Consider the following 25297-nt stretch of genomic DNA (forward strand, 5'->3'; position numbering starts at 1 on the left):
TTTATAAATAAACACAAAAAATGTTGAACAAAATTTACCATTATCATAAAGTATAATGTGTCACGAAAAAACAATCTCAAAATCACTGGGATTTGTTGAAGCATTGCAGAGTTATTACCACATAAAGTGACACTGGTCAGATTTCAAAAATTTGGCTTGGTCACTAAGGGGTTAAAAGGAGGCAGATCTGAGTTCAATATGAATAACTTTTGTATATTTTGACCTACAGCACCTTACAGTGGCCATAAAATGTCCAACATGGCAAAGCAAATTTTTTACATAAATAAGTCATAAAAAGAGACAATGACCTGTGGAAATGGTGTAAATTGGCCTTTTCCACAGTCCATGATCTCTAGTGTGTGGAACATCTGCAACTAGATCAGTAAACAGCAGCTGTTTTGTGGTTTACAGGTGGGATCAATACTTTATTTTCTCAGATTTGCAAGTGAAAAAAATAACTGGAATATAGGTGAAAACAGAAAAAGTAGTTAGTAAACGTATATTTAGTCTCATAGTTTCATGGTTTTTAAGGTTGAAAGTAGATTTAAGTCCATCGAGTTCAACCTATAACCTCACATGTTGATCCAGAGGAAGTCACAAACCCAATGGGGCAGACAATAATAGCTCGATGTTAGGGACAACATTCACTTCCAACTCCACATACAGCAGTCAGAATACTTCCTGGATCAGCGTCCCATCACAAAATCTAGTGCCCATAACCTGTAATATTATATTTTTCATGAAAGGCACCCAGACTCTCCTGGAATTTTAGCTGCGAATAGAGATGGGGGAACCCAAACTGTAAAGATAGGCGTCTGTACTGAACACCTACTGTTCGTTTACGGACAGAGTCAGACTGGGGTGTCTGGGGCCCTCCAGGGAAATGGACTCTATGGGCCCACCCTACAGCTATATGCAAATATCTGTCATTATAGCAGAGCATGCACATCTACTGTGCGCCCCAATAACTGGGATGTATAATTACGGTAGTTTACATTAATGGGGCTCTTTGGTTAAAACAAATTATCACTTATCCATGGGCTCCACAGGATAGGTGATCGCTTAGGTCCGACCATTAGAAACTGCACCGATTGGAAGAATGGGGATGTTTTATCCCTGACAGGACACTTTTATCACTATTTTAAAATTCAGCGGCAGGTGGGATTTCTGACCGCAGCTCCATTCATTCTCTTTGGGGCTTCCAGAAAAAACAAGTGCAGCCACTGACGGAATGAATGGATCAATGATCTAGTCGGACATGCCACTCCAGTCTAATAGGGATAAAAAGTCCCACATATTGCTGAATGGGTCCAAGCAGTCAGACCCCCCCACCAATCAATACGTTATCATTTATCCTGTGGAGAGGTGATTACTTTTTTCCCACGGGAAACCCCCTGTAAGTGCATCTCCGTCGCTGTGTACAAAGCATTAAAACTAATGGAAATACAGAATCTTCTCCTAATATGGCACGATTCACACCGTGACTGTCACCCCTACGTCACGGATCGGGGTGACTTTAAGCCAACAGACGGCTATCACATGTGCAGGGGGGCTTATCTTAGTTATCCCTCCACTGTTACACTGTGATGAAAACACACTCAAGGCTATTGGCCTATCGATTTACAGCAGGGGCTTATTTTAGTTATCCCGCTGCTCTACAATATACCACGAACTGCAGGGATTTAGGTATATCCTGCTTTACAGTTCCGCTTGAAAACTTGCAGCTCTCTGGCGCCCCCCTTACCCTTAGGTCAGATTAGGTACTGCATCCAGGGTAATTAGTCGCCAGAAAGGCTGCCTGCTATGTACTGGCTATTGGGCACGCTGCAGCGAGGCGATATAACTACTCCCATTTAGGCAGGAACAATAATTATCTACGCCGCCGTCACTACAACGACTCCCAAATACCCAGAACATGGAATGCTGCCACCAGCTTCGATTAATGGGTCCGAAGCTAACCCAAAACAGTAGCGTAATTCCCTTCAGAAGACTTAGGGTACGTTTTAGAACAGGAAGAACGAAACTAGTATTTTATGTATTTTACTCTGTTAAAATTAAGGCAGTGTTTATAAAAAGGTATAAAAGATGTTACAATATGAGACAATTGAAAATATGTACAAGGGTAATTATAAAAATAACAGAGAGTAAATGAGAAGTTAACACTTACATGTGTTCAGGTCATTTCAAGGCAAAACCATGCTGGTAGGTGGAGTTCCCAAATGTCCCAGTGCATCAGAGCTAGCAGTCAAGGCTCCTCAGGTAGGACTCAGACTCAGACTGGAGTCTGGGTTAAGGGTAGAGACTTTTAAACCCCAGCCTCGTGACATCACTAAAGGGGTTGGTTTCCTCGGACCCTCCCATCTCCTCAAACATACCAAATTTAACACAAAGTTTTATAATGCTCGTATCTCTGCTCCAGAACATGTCAGAATCCTAGCACACCCCTCATTCAGCTTATTTTAAAATTGGCTTTCTAATGAAACCAAATTTTACTTTTTTACCTAGTGGAACTAGAGGTTCGGGCTTACAGTGGCTGATAGATCCACCGATGGAGGTTAGCAATATATACTTATTATTTTTCTAGCCCAAAACCCTAACTGTTCCACGACCCCAGCCACTCCATATACCAGACCTCTGACCTTCCCTAATAACCTCCCTCTCCAACATCACTGAAGGAGAGCTTACTTGCCTCTTTTCCAAATCGCACCTCACCACCTGTGCACTTGACCCCATATCCTCCCACCTGCTCTCCAACCTCAATAACATGCTCATTCCAGCCCTAACCCATCTCTTCAACCTATCGTTATCTTCTGGTACCTTCCCCTTGGCCTTCAAACATGCCACCCATCCTCAAAAAAACTACCCTTGACCCAACTGCTATGCCCAGCTAACGCCCCATATCACTGCTCCCGTTTGCTTCAAAACTCTTTGAGCAGCATGTCCATGCTCAAATTTCCTCCCACCTCTCATCTAACTCTCTCCTTGACAACCTCCAATCTGGCTTCCGCCCCACCACTCCACCAAAACTGCCCTGACAAAAATTACTAATGACTTACTCACAGCCAAAGCTAACAGACAGTTCTCCATCCTCCTCCTTCTTGACCTGTCCTCTGCTTTCGACACAGTCGATCACTGCCTACTGCTACAGATTCTTTCTTCACTTGGCATCAAAGAACTTGCCCTGTCCTGGATTGCCTCATACCTTTCCGAACGCACATTTAGCGTTTCCCACTCCCACACCACCTCCTCATCCCGCCCTCTCTCTGGCTCTGTCCTAGGGCCCCTACTTTTTTCCATCTATACTATTGGCCTAGGACAACTCATAAAGTCCCACGGCTTCCAGTACCACCTGTATGCAGACGACACTCAGATCTACCTCTCTGGCCCAGATGTCACCTCTCTGCTGTCCAGAATCCCGAAGTGTCTGTCAGCCACATCCTCCTTCTTCACCTCTCGCTTCCTAAAACTCAATGTAGACAAAACCGAACTCATCATCTTTCCCCCATCTCACGTATCCCTCCTATCTGACCTATCTATTATGGTAAACGGCATCAAGCTCTCTCCCGCACCTGAAATCCGCTGCCTCGGGGTAACTCTCGACTCTGCCCTCTCCTTCAAACCGCACGTCCAAACTCTTGCCACCTCCTGTCGCCTCCAACTTAAAAATATTGCCAGAATCCATTCCTTCCTCAGCCCACAATCTACCAAAACCCTTGTGCATGCCCTTATCATCTTCCGCCTCGACTACTGCACCACCCTCCTTTGTGGCCTCCCCGCTAACTCTCTTGCACCACTCCAGTCTGTCCTCAACTCTGCTGCCCGGCTACTCCACCTCTCTCCTCGCTACTCCCCTGCTTCTCCCCTCTGCAAATCCCTCCACTGGCTCCCAATTCCCCAACAAATCCAGTTCAAACTACTAACACTGATCTACAAAGCCATATACAACCTGTCCCCTTCCTATATCTCTGAACTAATCTCCAAATATCTTCCCTCACGTAATCTACGATCCTCCCAAGACCTCCTACTCTCCTCTACACTTATTCGTTCCTCACACAACCACTTCCAAGATTTCTCCCGAATATCCCCCATCCTCTGGAATTCCATGCCTCAACACAACCGACTATCCACCACCCTCGGCTCCTTCAGGCGGAACCTGAAAACCCATCTCTTCAAGAAAGCCTACAGCCTGCAATAACCATTCTGCCGCCTCGCCATCGCCAGAGCCGCCGTCTCGCCATCGCCAGAGCCACCGCCTTGCCCCTACCTTCTGCCTCTTCCACACTATCCCATAGAATGTAAGTCTGCAAGGACAGGGTCCTCTCCCCTCTGTACCAGTCTGTCATTGTAAACTTGTTTACTGTAAACGATATCTATAACTCTGTATGTAACCCCTTTCTCATGTACAGCATGGAATTAATGGTGCTATATAAATAATAATAATAATAATAATAATTAATATCAGAGAGAACAAATGACTGCCATACACAATACAATCCACTATAAAAAAGACCAATATTGCCACATACCGGAAGAAATACCACCACACCATGACCAGACCACATAGTGACCGAATAATACTACATACAAGGGACAAATACCGCCACACCATGACCAGACCACATTACCACCACATAGTGACCGTATAATATGACATATTAGGGTAGCACGTTTCAGAGGTTAGCACTGCAGCCTTGCAGCGCTGGGGTCCTGGGTTCAAATCCCACCAAGGACAACATCTGCAAGGATTTTGTATGTTCTCCCCATGTTTGCGTAAGTTTCCTCCTGGTTCTCTGGTTTCCTCCCACAATTACAAAGACATACTGATAGGGAATCTAGATTGTGAGCCCCATTGGGGACAGTGGAAATAATGTCTGTAAAGCACTGTGAAATTAATAGCGCTATATAAATGAGTAAAAAATAAATATTACCAGCATATAGAGACCAAATGATACCACATACAAAAAGAAATACTGCCACGCTGTGACAAGACCACAAATTACCAACACATAGTGCCCGAATACTACAATATTGATTATGAATACAAACCACAATACTAACAACACTGTTATTACCACCAGTGACATTATACACAGTACCTCTGTATATAGTGTCAGTGTACAGGTGATACAGTTATCACCAGTGACATTATACACAGGAGCTCTGTATATAGTGTATAGTGTACAGGTAATACAGGGATCACCAGTGACATTATACACAGGAGCTCTGTATAGAGTGTATAGTGTACAAGTATTACAGTGATCACCAGTGACATTATACACAGGAGCTCTGTATATAGTGTCAGTGTACAGGTAATACAGGGATCACCAGTGACATTATACACAACAGCTCTGTATATAGTGTCAGTGTACACATAATACAGTGAACACCAGTGACATTATACAAAGGAGCTCTGTACACAGTATATAATGTAAGTGTACAAGCAACACACTGACTCACCGGTGACATGTGTAGTTGAAGTCTTTTTTTTTCATCCAGTGCAGACTGCCATTACTTCTTCCAGGAAAGACTCGTCTCTGCAGAAAATAACACAGTTAGCTATAGCTGATCGCTTCCAGAGCACATTCCCCACTATTTTCCTCGATTTCTATACTATTTCAGATGAAGAAAAAAAAGACATAGTGCCACCCTGCACAGTAGCAGGACCCTCTTTTGTTCTCCCCATGGAAGACAGTAAGCGCAAAAGTAAGTTACAGCAGTAATAATGTCCCCTGATTGGCCCCTACAGTAATTATGCCCCCACTTGCCACCATAATCCAATAATGCATGCTCCTCTTCCTGACCTCAATACAGTAATTATGTCACCCCTTTATTTAATAAGGTGCCAGATCCTGGGCCCCTTTATTTAATGTCTCCATCTTGGACCCCAATGTCCACGTTAATAAGGTCCCTAACCTGCGCCCCTTCCAGTAATAATGTCCTCATCCTGGGCCCCTATGTCCGTCCCTATGGCCACTACCTTGCCCAACTACAGAGGGGGGAATTCTTCTCACCTTCTTGCGCTCCCCGGCATTCTCTTGTGGCTTCATATTTGGCGTGGTCGTTACAATGGCTGCCGACTGCAGCTGTGACAGGACGCTCTGCTCTGTGACAGGCCGCGCGCTGACATCACATAGCAGTAACATTGAAAGGCTGCCGGCCTATCAAAGGCTGCAGGAGTCATTTAACAAAACTGCTATGTGACTTCAACACATGGTCTGTCACAGAGCAGAGCGCCCTGTCACAGCTGCAGCCGGCATTCATCTTGATGTGCAATGTTGCCAGGGTTGGCTCCAGGTTTTCATGGGTCCCTTTAACACATGCCAATATTCCTGATGCACAGATAAAAAAACAGATATAGTACAATATACAGGCACCACACAGTGCGCCATACAGTGTTGTAGTCAACACATAGTCCGCCATACAGTATTACGGGCACTTCATAGTACTCCATACATTATTATGGGCAACCACATAGAAAACCAAAAGAAAAATGGACACTTGAGCTAAAAATTTTGAAATTTATTTGAAAATATTTTTTTTTTTAAATGTCGAACAACAATAATGAATAGATAATAATAAACGATACACAAGATAAGTGAAGGCAACACACTAGTGCCACGTACAGATAGCCACAAAGATAATACACAATAAATACGTAAACAAGATGATGATGAAGACTATTACTATCATATAAAGTCAATAGAGCCAAAAGAATAGACAATTTAGTATATGGCATCCAGGGTCTTGTACGGAGACTACCAAACGTATGAAGAAACAATGATAACCAGTAGTTGTATATAAAATGTCAAATCAAAATAAAAAATATACAAATAGAGCAATTATCTTTACACAAAATCAATCTCTCATGGAATGAAAGAGGCTCATAAAGCAAGACTAAATTAAAGGGAGGTTCATATACAAAATAAGACTATAGTAAAGTGCAAAGTGCAGCATCTAAATAAATATAAAGGGGAAAATCCCATACAATAAAAATGCTGCACATATAATAACCATAATAATAATGAATGAAGCAACCTGTGCTGTACGTGGGAAAGGAGGCCCCGACGCGCGTTTTTGCACAATTGCTTCCTCGGGCGGCGTTAGTGTAGGGGTCAGAGGGGCCTACTTTTATACCCAATGTAAAAAATAATAAAGCAATGAAGCTGTAATGGCGCTTCCCCTGGCACCGCAGTGACCGGAAGCAGCGGGGTCGAAGTCCTATGTCACAGGTTCACGCCCTGCACTGACGCATCAGAGGGAGGGGCCCGAAGTGTGACGTGAACAGGACGCGTGTCCACGGCAACCAGGCCACACAGGCCAGAGGGAGCGCACACCGCTGCAGAAGATGAATGAAGATATGGCTGAAAGAGCAGGAGGCAGCGCGGTTTAAAGGAAAAAGCCTAAGTGAGTCCCGGACACAAACATAATAAACATACCTGTGAGTGATATACCATGAAGGGAGTGAGAGGGAGTGAAGTGCTCAAGAAAGTGCTGGAATAACCCCAGCTTACCCTGTGTTATTTATGACCTTGTTTACTCAGGCCTGATTGCATGCATCTGGTCCACCCTTAATTCTCTGACCAAGATGAGCTGAGATCACTCCAGGGCCGGCGTCAGCACCCGGCGCACCCGGGCAAATGCCGGGGCCCTGGCGAAATGGGGGGGCCCATTTAAGGTAGTAACTGTACGGTACTATTCTACGTGGCTGTGTTATATAAAACGATGGCTGTGTTATATACTACATGGCTGTGTTATATACTATGTGGGCTGTGTTATATGCTACGTGGCTGTGCTATATGCTACGTGGGCTGTGTTATATGCTACCTGGGCTGTGCAATATGCTACATGGCTGTGTTATATGCTATGTGGCTGTGCTGTATGTGGCTGTGCTATATGCTATGTGGGATGTGTTATATACTACGTGGGCTGTGTTATATGCTACGTGACTGTGCTATATTTCTCTGCTGTATCTGTACATCATGAATCGTGGTATGTGTTTAAAGGGGGGGCCCACTGATACTCTTTCGCCAGGGGCCCTCAAAAACCTGGAGCCGGACCTGGATCACTCCCCTCTGCTTCACACCTGGAGGCACTTAGTTTACCATATATTGTATAGCTGAAGTCTGCATGGACTTCAGTCTGCAGTGTGATCCCTTAGAAGTGTGTCCTTAAAAGTGTGGATTACAGCAGAATTAAAACCTGAATTGAACCTGAAGGGAACTGAAGGTAACTAGCCAGTCACTATAAACAATGTTTCCGATAGTTTTAACTTTCACCACTATATTCCTTCACTTTCTGCTACCTCCCCCAATCCCCACCCCAAGTAAGGACCTGTTCATCTCCTCTTCAATCCTCCGCATCCACCTCACCTCCTCCTCCAAACTGTTCCTTAACATACAATCCTCTGTCTCCAAGCACAGACAGCCCCCTCATGCCCTCTCCTGCTCCCACCTGCTAACACTTTCTCTGCTCCTTCTCACTGCTGGTGATATCTCTCCAAATCCTGGTCCTCCTCACCATATTCCCACAATCATTTCAACCTCCCACCCACACTCTATCACAAACTTCCGTAACCTCTCTAACCTTATACCCATTCGCCCAGCCCCCGCCTCCCCAGTCCCACTAACAGGAGCTCTGTGGAACGCTCGCTCTGTCTGCAACAAGCTCTCCTACATCCATGATCTCTTTGTTACTACCAAACTTTCCTTCCTCGCCATTACCGAAACTTGGCTCACCCCTTCTGACACAGTCTCCCCTGCTGCACTCTCTTACGGCGGCTTCCACCTTTCCCACACACCTCGCCCCAGCAGCAAACATGGCGGAGGAGTTGGTTTTCTCCTGTCAGATAACTGCTCCTTCACCCCAATCCCACTGCCACCCTCTGTTACCCTCCCTTCCTTTGAGGTTCACTCTATGCGCATCTATTCCCCCACCAACCTCCAACTGGCTGTCATTTACCGCCCCCCAGGGCCAGCCACCATCTTCTTTGACCACTTCACCACCTGGCTTCTTCATTTCCTTTCTGCGGACATCCCCACTATCATCATGGGCGACTTCAACATACCCATTGACACTTCCCTCTCAGCTGCCACTAAACTTCTAACTCTCACTTCCTCCTTTGGCCTCACTCAATGGTCTTCTGCAGCCACCCACAAAGATGGCCACACACTGGACCTCATCTTCACCCGCCTCTGCTCTCTATCTAACCTCTCTAACTCACCTCTTCCACTCTCTGACCACAACCTTCTCACATTCTCATCTCTCTCCACTCCATGCCCACAATCCCCACCCCACAAACTTTCACACCCTCGCAGAAATATTAAACATCTTGACCTACATTCATTCTCTGAATCCCTCCTCCCCCTCACAGGCATAATTTCCATACATAATGCGGATGATGCTACTGCTCTATATAACACCACAATAGCTGTAGCTTTGGAATCTGCTGCCCCACTTACACATACCAAAGCTCGCAAAATCAACAGACAGCCCTGGCACACCAGCCTGACCAAAGAACTGAGGCGAGCTTCCAGGGCTGCTGAGCGCAGATGGAAAAGATCCCACTCTAATGAGCACTTCATCGCATTCAAACAGTCCCTCACTACTTTCAGGACCACACTCGCCACAGCTAAACAAACCTACTTCTCATCTCTCATATCCTCTCTCTCTCACAACCCTAAACAGTTATTCAACACCTTCAATTCTCTCCTCCGTCCCCCGGCACCTCCTCCCTCTCCACTTATCTCCGCTGAAGACTTTGCCTCATTTTTCAAGCAGAAGATTGATAGCATTAGAGACAGTTTTGGTCAACAACCCCCAGAGCCCTTCCTCCCGATTTCCCAGCCCTCCACCTCCAAAACCAACTTCTCCACCATTACAGAAGATCAACTCTCCACTCTACTCTCAAGATCGCATCTTACCACCTGTGCACTTGACCCGCTCCCATCCCACCTCATCCCAAACCTCACCACAGTCTTCATCCCAACCCTAACCCATCTCTTCAACCTATCACTAACAACTGGTGTTTTCCCCTCAAGCTTTAAACATGCCTCCATCACACCTATCCTCAAAAAGCCCTCTCTTGACCCATCCTCTGTATCTAGCTATCGCCCTATATCACTTCTCCCCTTTGCCTCCAAACTACTGGAACAACACATCTACCTTGAACTGTCCTCCCATCTCTCCTCCTGCTCCCTCTTTGACCGCCTACAATCTGGCTTCCGGTCACACCATTCCACCGAAACTGCCCTAACTAAAGTCACCAATGACCTCTTAACCGCCAAGAGCAAGCGACACTACTCTGTCCTCCTCCTCCTCGACCTGTCGGCTGCCTTTGACACAGTGGACCATTCCCTATTATTACAAACCCTCTCATCCCTTGGCATCGCAGACTTGGCCCTATCCTGGATCTCATCATACCTAACAGACCGGACATTCAGCGTCTCCCACTCACACACCACCTCCTCACCTCGCCCTCTATCTGTCGGAGTCCCACAAGGTTCAGTCCTTGGGCCCTTGCTCTTCTCCATTTACACCTTTGGCCTGGGACAGCTCATAGAATCTCATGGCTTTCAGTATCACCTCTATGCTGACGACACACAGATCTACATCTCTGGACCAGATATCGCCTCCCTTCTAACCAGAATCCCTCAATGTCTGTCCACTATTTCATCCTTCTTCTCCGCTAGATTTCTGAAACTTAACATGGACAAAACAGAATTCATCATCTTTCCCCCATCTCACACGACCCCCCCAACGAACCTATCCATTACAGTAAATGGCTGCCCACTCTCCCCAGTCCCACAAGCTCGCTGCCTCGGGGTAATCCTTGACGCTGATCTCTCCTTCAAACCACATATCCAAGCCCTTTCCACTTCCTGCCGACTTCAACTCAAAAATATTTCACGAATCCGTTCATTCCTCAACCATGAATCTGCAAAAACCCTAGTCCATGCCCTCATCATCTCTCGCCTTGACTACTGCAACCTCCTGCTCTGTGGCCTCCCCTCTAACACTCTCGCACCCCTCCAATCTATTCTAAACTCTGCTGCCCGACTAATCCACCTGTCCCCCCGCTATTCCCCGGCCTCTCCCCTCTGTCAATCCCTTCACTGGCTCCCCATTGCCCAGAGACTGCACTACAAAACCCTAACCATGACGTACAAAGCCATCCACAACCTGTCTCCTCCATACATCTGTGACCTCGTCTCCCGGTACTTACCTACACGCAACCTCCGATCCTCACAAGATCTCCTACTCTACTCCCCTCTCATCTCCTCTTCCCACAATCGTATACAAGATTTCTCTCGCGTATCCCCCCTACTCTGGAACCCTCTACCACAACACATCAGACTCTCGCCTACCATCAAAACCTTCAAAAAGAACCTGAAGACCCACCTCTTCCGACAAGCCTACAACCTGCAGTAACCACCGATCGACCAAACCGCTGCATGACCAGCTCTACCCTCACATACTGTATTCTCACCCATCCCTTGTAGACTGTGAGCCCTCGCGGGCAGGGTCCTCATTCCTCCTGTACCAGTTATGACTTGTATTGTTTAAGATTATTGTACTTGTTTTTATTATGTATACCCCTCCTCACATGTAAAGCGCCATGGAATAAATGGCGCTATAACAATAAATAATAATAATAATGATGCACGTGAGCCATAAAAACATAAAAACAGTGATATTGTAGTGTGTCACATTGATGCAAAAGCCTATATAAATATAATAAATAATACATAAGTAACACATATGCATATTGGTACATACAGCAAAAAGAGGAGGAAATATAAGGTCGGCCAATCCCATTAATATAAATGGCCAACCAAATTAAATATAAATATAGTTAATATCATATAAGGCATATAAAGAAAAGTAACCAGAAATTGTGAAGCCAGATATAAAATATTAAATATTGAAAAATAAGAGCTGATGAGAAAGGAAGACATGAAAAAAAATGAATAACATGTGTATGCGTGAATAAGCATACACACAGAAGTGACCATATGAAAGAGTGATAAAGGTGAAAAATAAGGCCATACGTAAAAATATACATAAACAATAGCAAGTACATACATATAGACTTACATGCATACATAATTATACTGATTTGATATAAAGTGATGTGATAAAAACCTGAAATTATTATCTATAATATAACGCTGGGAGCGTCACTCTGTCCGAAGCCTTTATAGACTGCGCAAGCGCCGGCGCAGTCTGGCCCCCACAGAGTAACGCTCCCAGGAGATCGCGGTATGCGTAAATACTGAACGCACACCGCGATCTCAACCGGAGAGTCAGGGACCGCCAGGAGGGTAAGTATATTCACCTGTCCCCCGTTCCAGCGCTGCGTGCGGCTCCATCTCCCGGGTCCTCTGCTGTGACATTCCCAGTTCAGAGAGCTCGATGACGCGCTTAATGCGTGCCGGCGCGCAGCGGTGGAACGGGACAGACAGGTGAGTATAGCAAGTGCTGGGGGCCTGAGCTAGCGGTGACTCCCACAGCGCGCCGGTGTCCCCGCCTGCTCAGGCCCCCAGCACTCGGCGCCCAGCGACGATAGGTGAGTATGGTATTTTTTTTTATATATATATGGCAGCAGCATACGGGGCATATACAATGGAGCATCTTATGGGGAGCATATAATACAATGGTGGCGCAGGATGGGAGCAGCACATGACAGAATGAGGGCACAGGATGGAAGCAGCACATGACAGAACGGGGGCGCAGGATGGGAGCAGCACATGACAGAACGGGCGCAGGATGGGAGCAGCACATGATAGAACAGGGGGCACAGGATGGGAGCAGCAAATGACAGAATGGAGGTGCAGGATGAGTGCAGAACATGTCAGAATGTAGGCGCAGGATGGGTGCAGCACATGTCAGAATGCGGGCGCAGGATGGAAGCAGCACATGTCACAATGGGGGCGCATGATGGGAGCAGCACATGTCAGAATGGGGGCGCAAGATGGGTGCAACACGTGACAGAATGGGGGCGCAAGATGGGTGCAACATGTGACAGAATGGGGGCGCAGGATGGGTGCAGCACATGACAGGATGGAGATGCAGGATGGGAGCAGCACATGTCAGGATGGGGATGCAGGATGGAGCAGCTCATGACAGGATGGGGACGCAGGATGGAGCAGCACATGTCAGGATGGGGATGCAGGATGGAGCAGCTCATGACCGGATGGGGACGCAGGATGGAGCAGCACATACCAGGATGGAGACCATATACCAATATAGATGCTAGCCACCCGGGCGTAGAACGGGTTCAATAGCTAGTGTATATATGGGAGCAGCACATGTCAGGATGGGGATGCAGGATGGAGCAGCTCATGACAGGATGGGGACGCAGGATGGAGCAGCACATGTCAGGATGGGGATGCAGGATGGAGCAGCTCATGACCGGATGGGGACGCAGGATGGAGCAGCACATACCAGGATGGAGACCATATACCAATATAGATGCTAGCCACCCGGGCGTAGAACGGGTTCAATAGCTAGTGTATATATAAAATGATATGAAAATACCATAATAGTGAGCAGGAAATAAATAAGGAAACACTACAAAACCTACAGTACATGTACATGATAAATATATGATTCTATAAGATGATTAAATTCTTCTACTCTCTCTTTTAGAAAGAAGAATCCATCGGCGTGTCCTGAGATCGCATTGGGTAAGAAAAGAGGAAAAGGAACCAATTAGACCTACATAAGTACAAAAAGAAAAAAATGAGAGTGAGTAACAAATAAGACAAATTAAAAACAAAAAATTAAAACCACAACAAACACTAAACATTAAAAATATTTATAGAATCTATAAATATCTAAAGAAAAAGGACAAAACTAAGGACCTCATTGAGGCCCCTGGGACGAATGCAATCAATTCGGACAATCCATTGGGCTTCCAATTGGGCAAGTCTTTTCTTCATGTCTCCACCGCGTCCATCCATTACAATACATTCAATGCCTCGTACCCGTAATAGGTTACTATCACATCCATGTTTCTCTTTAAAATGCCTCGGAATTGGCTTCAGGAACTCATCCGCCACGGAGTCCCGTGCTCCCTTGATGTCACGGATGTGCTCTCTGTTTCTGACACGTAATTGACGTGATGTCAAGCCCACAAACCACATGGCCATGTGGCATAGTATATCACATGATCAGTAGAGCAGGTAATGTGCTGGGTGATCCGAAACTCCTTGGAACCATCGCTGGACAAAAAAGTAAAGCACCGTTCCAGGTTTTTACATGCAATACAGTCCCTACAGGGAAAGAAACCCCATCTGGGGCCTTTCGAGCCGAAGGCACATTTAGTAGCTGTAGTAGCTGTGAGTAAGCATGTCACGCAAGTTCTTATTCCTTCTATACGTAATGGAGGGTGTGGTGGTTAAACATTTGGCCAATATGGTATCCTGTTTAAGAATAGGCCAATATTTATTCAAAATTCCCCTGACTTCAATGGAGTTACTAGAGTAGGTAGATATGAGTCTCACCTGATTGAACATTTGGGACTCCTTTTTAGTCTCCAGGAGATTGCTTCTGTCGATGCGGGAGGCTCTCCTCTTACATCTTCTAACCACCCTCTGTGAATAGCCACGATCCCTGAAACGATTACATATGTCATCAACTTGTCTTTGGTAGGAGAGATCTTCAGAGCAAATCTGTTTTGCCCTGAGAAACTGTCTGTAGAGAATGCTGTCCTTAAGATGTTTTGGATGGGCTGAGGAAGCATGGAGTAGGCTGTTGACTGATGTGTCTTTCCTATGTAAATCACTCTGCAACAAACAGTTCTCACCTTTTCGAATAAGTACATCCAGAAATTCAACCTTGTCGTGGCTGTAATGGCAAGTAAGTTTGATGTTAGAATCATTTCTATTAAGTTGTGCAACAAACTTTAAAAGATCACTTTCGGTACCCTGCCAGATTGCAAAGACATCGTCGATATACCTAGTCCACATTAGTATATTGGATGATAATGGAGTGGCATCAGTAATGAAAACTCTTCTCTCCCACAGCCCCAGGAACAGACATGCATAGGACGGCAAAAAGGCCGCCCCCATGGCTGTACCCTGGAGCTGTAGGTAGAGCGCCTCCTTAAAGATGAAAAAATTATGAGTCAATGCAAACTCCAGCAGGGATAATAAAAAACGAATGAAATGATCTTCCGTGCCAGTTGTGCCCAAAAAGAAATTAACTGCCTCCAAACCATCCGCATGCCTTATCGAGGTGTAGAGGGACTCTACATCCAATGTCACTAGCCACATATCGGGCTCCAAGCTGATGTTCATAATTTTGGACAAGATATCACCGGTATCCCTCAAAAAGGAGGGTAAAGTTTCAACACGAGGTTTGAGGTAATAGTCCAGCATCTTACCTATATTCTCCGTAAGTCCCCCATTGCCAGAAACAATTGGTCGTCCTGGCGGACAAGTCAGGCTCTTATGAATTTTGGGCAGCAAATATAGGCATGGTGTCCGTGGTGCAACAGGAATTAGACCATCCCTCAAATCCTTCGTTATCAGCCCATCCACAAATACCTCTTCAAGTATATCAGATAATTCGACCTGGAAGACAGATGTAGGATTAAAATTCAATTTCTTGTATGTATCTTCATCTCTTAATTGCCGATAGGCCTCTTTTTCGTACATTTCAGTGGGCCATAACACAACGTTGCCACCTTTATCCGCAAGTTTTACCAGCACCTCCTTCATAGATCGCAATTCAGTCAAAGCCCGTCTTTATTTACTGGTCAGGTTATCATGCTTGATACCTGATGAGATTTTCTTCAAGTCTTCTGTTACTACCTTGACGAATAGTTCAATTTCGGGAAATAAGTGTAGAGGAGGTTAGGTTTAGGTAGTACAAACTTACAAACAAAAAGGGAGAAGCCAGCGCTGCTTGTGGTCAGAACGCAATACGAAAAGTGCAAATGCACATATTAATTTCTGACTGTATATCAAAATGAGACATTTAGCAAACAATTGATGAATTCTTTGAGCCACCCCGCAACGTCACGGCATTCTCTTGGGGCAGTCCTACTCTACGATTTTTATATTCGCTGTGCCATTACGGTCTCCTAAATGTGTTAAAAGCGGGACCGTATTGAATGCAAACCGTACCTGTAGCGTTTCTGAATCACTCCCATGGCGCCAGAAAGGGTATGCGCAAATAACGGTCGACCAGGTCCAAGCATGGACATTTCAGATCTGACCTCCACAATGCCTGACCAGCACCATAGATAAAGAGAGAGACAGGCCCAGGCACAGGCGCACTAATTAAAACAGAGCCTGAGGCAGGGCAGGGCTGCTGAATATGTGCTTTTCTGGGAGTGATTCAGTAAAGCTACAGGTACGGTTTGCATTCAATATGGTCCCGCTTTTAACACATTTAGGAGGCCGTAATGGCACAGCGAATATACCACCCAAAAAACGTAGAGTGGGATTAATGTGGTCTTTCTCCCAACATATTAAGGAGGCCGTAATGGCACAGCGAACATAAAAATCGTAGAGTAGGACTGCCCCAAGAGAATGCCGTGAAGTGGCGTGGTGGCTCAAAGAATTTATCAATTGTTTGCTAAATGTCTCATTTTGATATACAGTTAGAAATTAATATGTGCATGTGCACTTTTCATATTGCGTTCTGACCACAAGCAGCGCTGGCTTCTCCCCTTTAGTACAAACTTACCCCTAGGTGCCGCAGAGAGAGATTCTTCATTAAGTTCATTCAAAGTTGCAATAGCCTCCTGTTCCTCAGTGGTCCACTGCGTGTCATCCAGATTCTTTTTTTGATGCAATTAATGCAGTACCAGTTTCCTCGCGAATAGATGAAGATCTTTTACTGCAGTAAAAAAAATTGAATGGTGAGGTTGGAGAGAAAGATAACCCAAAACTTAATACTTCCATCTGTGCATCTGTCAGGACAATGGATGAAAGGTTGCTCCAGCCGTACTAGTGTAAGTGCGTTTGGAGGAGTTATACTTCCGATTATAGTTGGTACCCTTTCGTTTGTTTCTACCATTGGAGGAAAAACGCTGTAAATCCAGGGTCTCATTATTGCCCTCCACTGAGGACTGAAAAGAAATAGAAGATCATATTGAAGACAGTGGTTTGTGCCACTTGTAAACAAAGTTAGTTTTAAGATCATGTACATCCCGCAAGAACTTGCTTGTCTTAACCTCTTGAATTTCCTTTTCCCAAATGATAAATTGTTTATCTAGATCCTTTTTGAAGGCATCCATATCAGCTGAATTTAATGAGTCAGTGAGTTTTTTTCTGTAAGGTTTCAATTTCACCTTCCATTGTTTCAAGACTTTTTTTGTTCATACCAATGAGAAGCTCTATCAGAGAGCGTGAGCATATATTACAAGCGTCTTCCCATCCTGTACGGAAGAACGAATCTTCGACAGGAAATGATGGTAAAATTTTGACACGCAAACCTCTGGGAATCATATTCTTAGATAAATAACTTTCTAAGGAGGCCTTGTTCCACCAGATTCGCATTCGTTTTTTTAACATAAGTTTTAAAGAGTTTTTAATTTCCAATACTGTCCTATTTTCAGTTTCACCACAAGGTGTCGCCTCACACTTAAAAATTGCATCTATATGTGCCAGCCAGGATTGATCCCGTGCCTTTAAATCCATAGCCCCAAAAAAGTGCTGAAACACACAAAAATAAATCAATAAACCGACTATTAGGGCAAATACTATATACGCTCCGCCTTAATATATATACAGAAAACCAAAAGAAAAATGGACACTTGAGCTAAAAATTTAGAAATTTATTTGACAATATTTTTTTTAAAAATGTCGAACAACAATAATGAATAGATAATAATAAACGATACACAAGATAAGTGAAGGCAACACACTAGTGCCACGTACAGATAGCCACAAAGATAATACACAATAAATACATAAACAAGATGATGATGAAGACTATTACTATCATATAAAGTCTATAGAGCCAAAAGAATAGACAATTTAGTATATGGCATCCATGGGTCTTGTACGGAGACTACCAAACGTATGAAGAAACAATGATAACCAGTAGTTGTATATAAAATGTCAAATCAAAATAAAAAATATACAAATATAGCAATTATCTTTACACAAAATCAATCTCTCATGGAATGAAAAAGGCTCAAAGCAAGACTAAATTAAAGGGAGGTTCATATACAAAATAAGACTATAGTAAAGTGCAAAGTGCAGCATCTAAATAAATATAAAGGGGAAAATCCCATACAATAAAAACGCTGCACATATAATAACCATAATAATGAATGAACCAACCTGCTGCTATCCTTCATACAGTATTATGGGCACCTCATAGTCCTCCATACAGTATTATGGCCAAACACATAGTCCACCATACAAAATTATTGGCCCCATATAATGTTTCTCCATACAGTATTATTGGCCCCATATAATGCTCCTCCATATAGTATTATGGGCACCTCATAGTCCTCCATACAGTATTATGGCCAACGACATAGTCCTCCATAAAGTATTATGGGCCCCATTTAATGCTCCTCCATACAGCACATCATGGGCCCCCTGCTCCTACATACAGTATTGTGCGCCCTGTGCTTCTCCACACAGTATTATGCCCCCCAGCTCCTCCACACAGTATTATGGGACCCCGCTCCTCCATACAGTATTATGCCCCCCAGCTCCTCCACACAGTATTATGCCCCCCGCCACGTAGTATTATGCCCTCCCGCTCCTCCATACAGTATTATGGTTCCCCCCACTCCTTCACACAGTATTATGCCCCCCGCTCCTCCATACAGTATCATGGGAGCCCACTCCTCCACACAGTATCATGGGACCCCGCTCTCTCATATAGTATTATGCCCCCCGCTCCTCCACACAGTATTATGCCCCCCGCCACGTAGTATTATGTCCTCCCGCTCCTCCATACAGTATTATGGTTCCCCCCACTCCTTCACACAGTATTATGCCCCCCAGCTCCTCCACACAGTATTATGCCCCCCGCCACGTAGTATTATGCCCTCCCGCTCCTCCATACAGTATTATGGTTCCCCCCACTCCCTCACACAGTATTATGCCCCCCGCTCCTCCATACAGTATCATGGGAGCCCACTCCTCCACACAGTATCATGGGACCCCGCTCTCTCATACAGTATTATGCCCCCCGCTCCTCCACACAGTATCATGGGCCCCCCCGCTCATTCACACAGTATTATGCCCCCCGCTCCTCCATATAGTATCATGGGAGCCCACTCCTCCACACAGTATCATGGGACCCCGCTCTCTCATACAGTATTATGCCCCCCCACTCCTCCACACAGTATTATGCCCCCCAGCTCCTCCATACAGTATTATGCCCGCCCCCCGCTCCTCCACAGTATTATCCCCCCCCACTCCTCCACACAGTATCATGCCCCCCAGCTTCTCCATACAGTATTATGGGACCCCCACACAGTGTTATGCCCCCAAGCTCATCCATGCAGTATTACGTGACCTCCCCCCACACACACATTATTATGCCCCCCCACTCCTCCATACATTACTATGGGCCCCATACATTAAAAAAAAGTAAAATCCTCACCTGTCCCGCTCTGAGCGCGCTGTGATGACATCATCGCACCCTCTGCCTCCCCGGAACGAGGAGAGGTGAGTATTAGAAGGGGGGCCCGATGCCCGCGCTGGTACCGGACTCCCCCGACTCACGGACCCCATACTCCGTGTCCCACCCCCGTTCGCCCAGCGCTTACCTGGGTTCGCCGGGTGGTGTCGCCAGCCCTGGTCGTGGCGGCGCCAGCCCTGGTCGTGGCGGCGGTCGGCGCCGCCTGAAGATTTAAAGGGCTTGCATGTGACGGGGTATACGACAGAGCAGAAAGAGACACCAGGCCGATAAACAATCCAACAAGATTTATTGGAACAGAGAACTGAGACAACTGAAATGAAAGTAATTCTGCAGCATCCACAATAAGTCCACAATGAGTCCACAGAAAGGGAGCAGATCCGGGGGCGCCACCCGGCAATCCGATGCCAGGGAAATAGATATAGCCCTTGAGTCAATTCAATGGCTCCAACAAATGAGGGACACAACACAGTCCAACATGGCAGCTTTTAACCCTCCACACACGAGCACCAGGATCTCGCCTAAGCATAAGATCCCAGCCCTTCCCAAGTCACCACAAAACTACAGTCTTCAGATTCAGTCCTTAAATCCAGTAGGGTGGTGAGACCTCACAATTTCATGTGGCAAAATGATCTCCACTCTCCATACATGATACCAGGATCCAGCTGCAGCAGCAGATCCTCGTCCTTCAAAGCACACAGCATTGACTAACTGAAGATGTGGCTTGTTGTCCTACCACTCTTAATGTACCTTCACACTGAGCAACTTTAGAACGATAACGATCCGTGACGTTGCAGCGTCCTGGATAGCGATCTCGTTGTGTTTGACACGTAGCGATCAGGATCCTGCTGTGACATCGCTGGTCGTAGCTAGAAGTCCGGAACTTTATTTTGTCGTCAGGTCGGCGTGATTCGTCATGTTTGACAGCAAAAACAACAATGCCAGCAATGTTTTTACATGGAGCGAACAACCAGCAAGAACGATAAGTACGTCACTGGATCGCTCCTGCATCGTTCTGCTGTTGCCGTGTTTGACGTCTCCTAGCGACCTAAACAGCGACGCTGCAGCGATCGGCTCGTTGTCTATATGGCTGCAGCGTCGCTTAGTGTAACGGTACCTTTAGTATCTCTGCCCAACAAAGGGGCTGATCCCAACACCCACCCCCTTAAACATAGCTCGAAGGAATAAGAAAGTACCAGAAACCCTGTCTGCAGTCTCTCTACAGGTTTGTGTATTGGAGATGCCCCCTACAGAGGGGAAAAAAGACAAGCATGCCCCCACCAGATACAGGGCAAGGAATGCTAATGTAAGCCTGATTAAAGTATGGTCCATGTGTACAGGCTGGGATGACACTCTGTTACACTGCGTCCTTTTTTTTTTCTTCCTTCTCCTCCTCTCTGGGGTGGGGCCCCCCGGGCATTTCACTGGTGTCCCAGTGGGCCAGTCTGACCCTGGGCACAGACACTGAACATGGACTTCACTAGGAAGACCGTGTTACTGTTCGGGTCTGGCTACCTGTACACTGGGTGTTTGTCACGCTGTCATGCGCATGGCAGCGTGGCAAACACCGCTTCTGATCGGCAGTGAAATCATTACCGCCGGTCAGAGAGTCGCTGTTCACATGCTGTCAAAAGACAGAGTGAGTGCAGCTGTGATCAGAGCTATAAAGTTCACCTCCGGTCACTGATGTCAGTTGATGGGACTACTGCTCCCAACATCCGAAGCCTGCTGCCGCTAATAACAGTGAGAGAAAGAGTGGCTGATGGAGTATTGATCAGTCGGCTCCTGCGCTGTAAATAAATAATTTAAAAAAAAACAGCATGGGTTCCCTCGTATTTTTGATAACCAGCTAGGCAAAACTCACAGTTGGCGGCTGAAATCCTACGCTTTCAGCTTCAGCAAGGCTGGTTATCAAGAATAGAGGGGTCCCCATGCCGTATTTTTTTAATTATTGAAATAAAAAAAATGGCATGGGGGCCCTTCATTTTTGACAACCAGCCTTGCTAAAGCAAACAGCTGTGGGCTGGTACTGGACAATCCTTTTAAATCATTTGTACAAAAATCAATCTCACTGGAAGTTGCCATGTAAGTGCCGGTCAATGATAATTCTTAAGATGCTGAAGAATAGTCAGGTGCTTCAAAGTGTGGACACCTCTGTATAAGTCAGTGCCCAGGATGCCTGTCTTCCCTGTGCTTGGTTTAAACCAAAGACCATTCTGTCACGAACATCTGTGAAGCATCACAGTGGTCTGTAGATATCAGCCGTCCATCAGTGCAGAGAAGCTCAATGACCACAAGATGTTTCCACTTGTCATTAGATATGATTATACAGATGTGGAAAGTTCTTGAGTGGCACAAATCACTTTCTGTATGGGCTCCCTATCAGGGCAATTTTTAACAGTTTGGTGCTCTGGAGTGCTCATGTATCTGTCCACATCAGATCTGCACAACATACGGCCCTCAGCCCGCGTGCGGCTCACCGAGCAATGTGGTGCGACCCGAGCAGCTGTCTGGGAGATACCCCTCCCTTCTTATCTTAAAATATATTTGCGTCTTTTAGACACAAATACATTTTAACACTGAGGTGGCGAGACTGAGACAGAGCAGTGCTCATCAGTCCCTGCACCAATGTCCAGCAGCGTGATGAGGTCAGCGCACTGCTGGCGGGGCTGGGGACGCACAGGCGGAGGAGATATTGGGTACTGGTAAGCGCTCCAAGGAGGAGCTGAAGATTAAATGTGCTTTCATTTTAAAAGAGGGGTCGGGAAGGGTTGGGTTTACTGCGAGGGCTCATAAAAGGGCAATGGAAGACATTATGAGGAAATGGGGTACATTATGGGGCAATTGGCAAGTTGTGAAAGGGGGCATAGTATAGCGATGGGCAGTGGGGACAATATGCAGAGAAGCATAGTTGGTGAGATAAGGAAAGAGGTAATTTTTGGTGATATTATGGGGCAGGGCAGTGTGGGAGTATATTATAGAGGGGGGCTGTGAGGGGGTATATTATGGAGAGGGGCAGAGTGGGGAGTATATTATGGAGAGGGGCTGTGAAGGGGATATCATGGAGAGGGGCAGCGTGGGGGTATATTATAGAGAGGGGCATGTGGGGATATTAAACAGAGGGGCAGTATGGGGGATATTTTGTGCAAGAATCACAATGAGGGGCAATTATTTATTCAAGAGAGCAGCATAGCAGATATTTATATTTATGGCGCAAAATAATGATACTTTCATTTTTAAGTACACTGTGTTGAAATGTGCTGTTGAAGACAAGATAAGTCTACAAAGACGAGCTGTGGGCATCAAATCCCATCAAGACGTTTGGACAAAATGGAGAAGGAGAATGACTTCAATCAGAATAGATTATTATTATTATTATTTATTTATATAGCACCATTGATTCCATGGTGCTGTACATGAGAAGGGGTTACATACAAATTACTGATATCACTTACAGTAAACAAACTAACAATGACAGACTGATACAGAGGAGCGAGGACCCTGCCCTTGCGGGCTTACATTCTACAGGATTATGGGGAAGGAGACATAAGGAGAATAGATGTCACCTATAAGGTGCATGGATGCAAATATTACTGACTGTGGTTCTGCCTCTGCATTCATGAACTGACTGTGGTTCTGGTACTGCATTCTTGCACTAATGGTGGCTCTAGTGCTGTGCACATGTGCTGATGGTGGTTCTGATCTTGTGCACATGCAATCAATTACATGCTTCATGGCTATATTAAAACTTAAAAATCCTCAAACTTAAAGATTTGAGATTATGAGGATTTGGTGAGTTTCTGCTCCAAAAACTAAGTTTAAGTATCTCGTGTTCACACTGATTTCATTTTTAGCAGTAGCTCTCCAAATCCCCCTCAAATAAAAAAAACCTGGTTCCGGCGATGTATTAATGTACTAACAGTGTTTCTGGTGATGTATTCTTGTAATTACCCCTTTTAATTTTTTTGCAGTCCTTGGGATTGTTTCAGTATGGCAACGTGTGGCCCTTGGATCAAAAAATGTTGTGCATCCCTGGTCTGCATTATACCAACAATAAAGGATATCAGCCATGAACTCGGAGAAGCAACTGGTACAGACTGGCATTTGGCTCAGGGTTATAAGGCTGCCTCCAATGTGAATATCATTCTTCTGAAGAAAGTGGGATCGTCAACAAATGGAGAACCCACAAATAAGATGGTAAATGACCCAGGACTGGACATCCCGGAGGATTCAGGCCAATTTCAGTTCAGTGCTCTGAAATATAATAAAGAATCAATAAATATGGCGAATATGGGTGTTTCGGGGAGTACAGTAAGGATTTGGTTAGCTGAGAGGCCTCTGACTGCAATTCTAAGGAGGAACATTTCTCTTTGTGGAGAGTGCCAGTCCGATGTAAGGAGACTTTTAGGCCATACAATGCTCCTCTGGGAATTTAAATATGCAAATATCTTCTTCAGAAGAAAGAGGGCAATATCTCTATTGCCTCCTATAGGAATTGGGAGAATAATTTGAAGGTTATTTTGGGCTAGAAGACTTTGAAAACTTGCAGCCATTGAGACAATGGACTAGCAGTGATGGAGGTGCCAAAGAGAGAAGGCAGAAGAAAAAAAGAATATGGAAGGAGAGAGCAGAAAAAAAAGACCTTAAAATGAATCAAGTAAATATTTGACAATCTAATTTGAATTTTGGTAAAACTGGAGACAAATTTGAATAATCTTAAATGTATTTACTCACCTCTAGCTATGGCTAATGTCCTTTCTTCCTGGCATGCTTGGAGCACTCAAGGAGTCCAAACTGTCCACCTATAAGGTGCATGTGCCACGGTGGTTTGTGCCTCACGTGTGAGCAGGGGCTGGCTGGCAAATTTTAGCCTGGGGGGCAAGCACAGAGCAGTTGCTCATGAGTACTAGCGGCACATCCTTAAAGGGGTTGTCAGAACTTATGCTACATGTCTACAGTCACTATGTGTGAATCCTCATATCGTGCGCACTGTGCGCTGTGAAGATTCTCTGGTGTCGGCGTCGGGAACAGGTGGTCTTGTTACTGCAAGCATGCAATATATATATTCCCAGCCACATTCCGACTAGACTGTTTCTGGCCTTGTTCAATATAGTTCCATTAGGCCATGCAAGTCTAGTCGGCATGTGACCGCATGTATGCAAATCACAAACTTGCAGCCACACCCGCCGAATTACCACAGCACTGGGAGCAATGTGAGAAGCCCAAGTCTGCAGTCCAAAGAATGACAGAGTGAATGCACCAATGACTGACACGCACACGCGCAACCCCACTGTATAATGACACACACACAGCCCCATTGTATAATGGCATACACGCACAGCCCCACTGTATAATGACACACACCCACAGCCCCACTGTATAATGGCACACACACACAGCCCCACTGTATAATGACACACACACAGCCCCACTGTATAATGACACACACCCACAGCCCCACTGTATAATGGCACACACACACAGCCCCACTGTATAATGACACACACACACAGCCTCACTGTATAATGACACACGCACAGCCCCACTGTATAATGACACACACGCACAGCCTCACTGTATAATGACACACACACAGCCCCACTGTATAATGACACACACCCACAGCCCCACTGTATAATGGCACACACACACAGCCCCACTGTATAATTACACACACACA

General features: G+C 45.5%; 1 long non-coding RNA gene across 1 annotated transcript; it reads left to right on the plus strand.

Moving 5' to 3' along the window:
- Positions 1 to 7350: 7350 nt before the first annotated feature.
- Positions 7351 to 23621, plus strand: LOC138667823 (uncharacterized). Its single transcript, XR_011318947.1, has 3 exons — positions 7351 to 7404; positions 13648 to 13746; positions 23589 to 23621. It is a non-coding gene; the product is annotated as an uncharacterized lncRNA (long non-coding RNA).
- Positions 23622 to 25297: the final 1676 nt, after the last annotated feature.

This window comes from Ranitomeya imitator, chromosome 2 (assembly GCF_032444005.1).
Source record: "Ranitomeya imitator isolate aRanImi1 chromosome 2, aRanImi1.pri, whole genome shotgun sequence".
Lineage (NCBI taxonomy): Eukaryota > Metazoa > Chordata > Amphibia > Anura > Dendrobatidae > Ranitomeya > Ranitomeya imitator.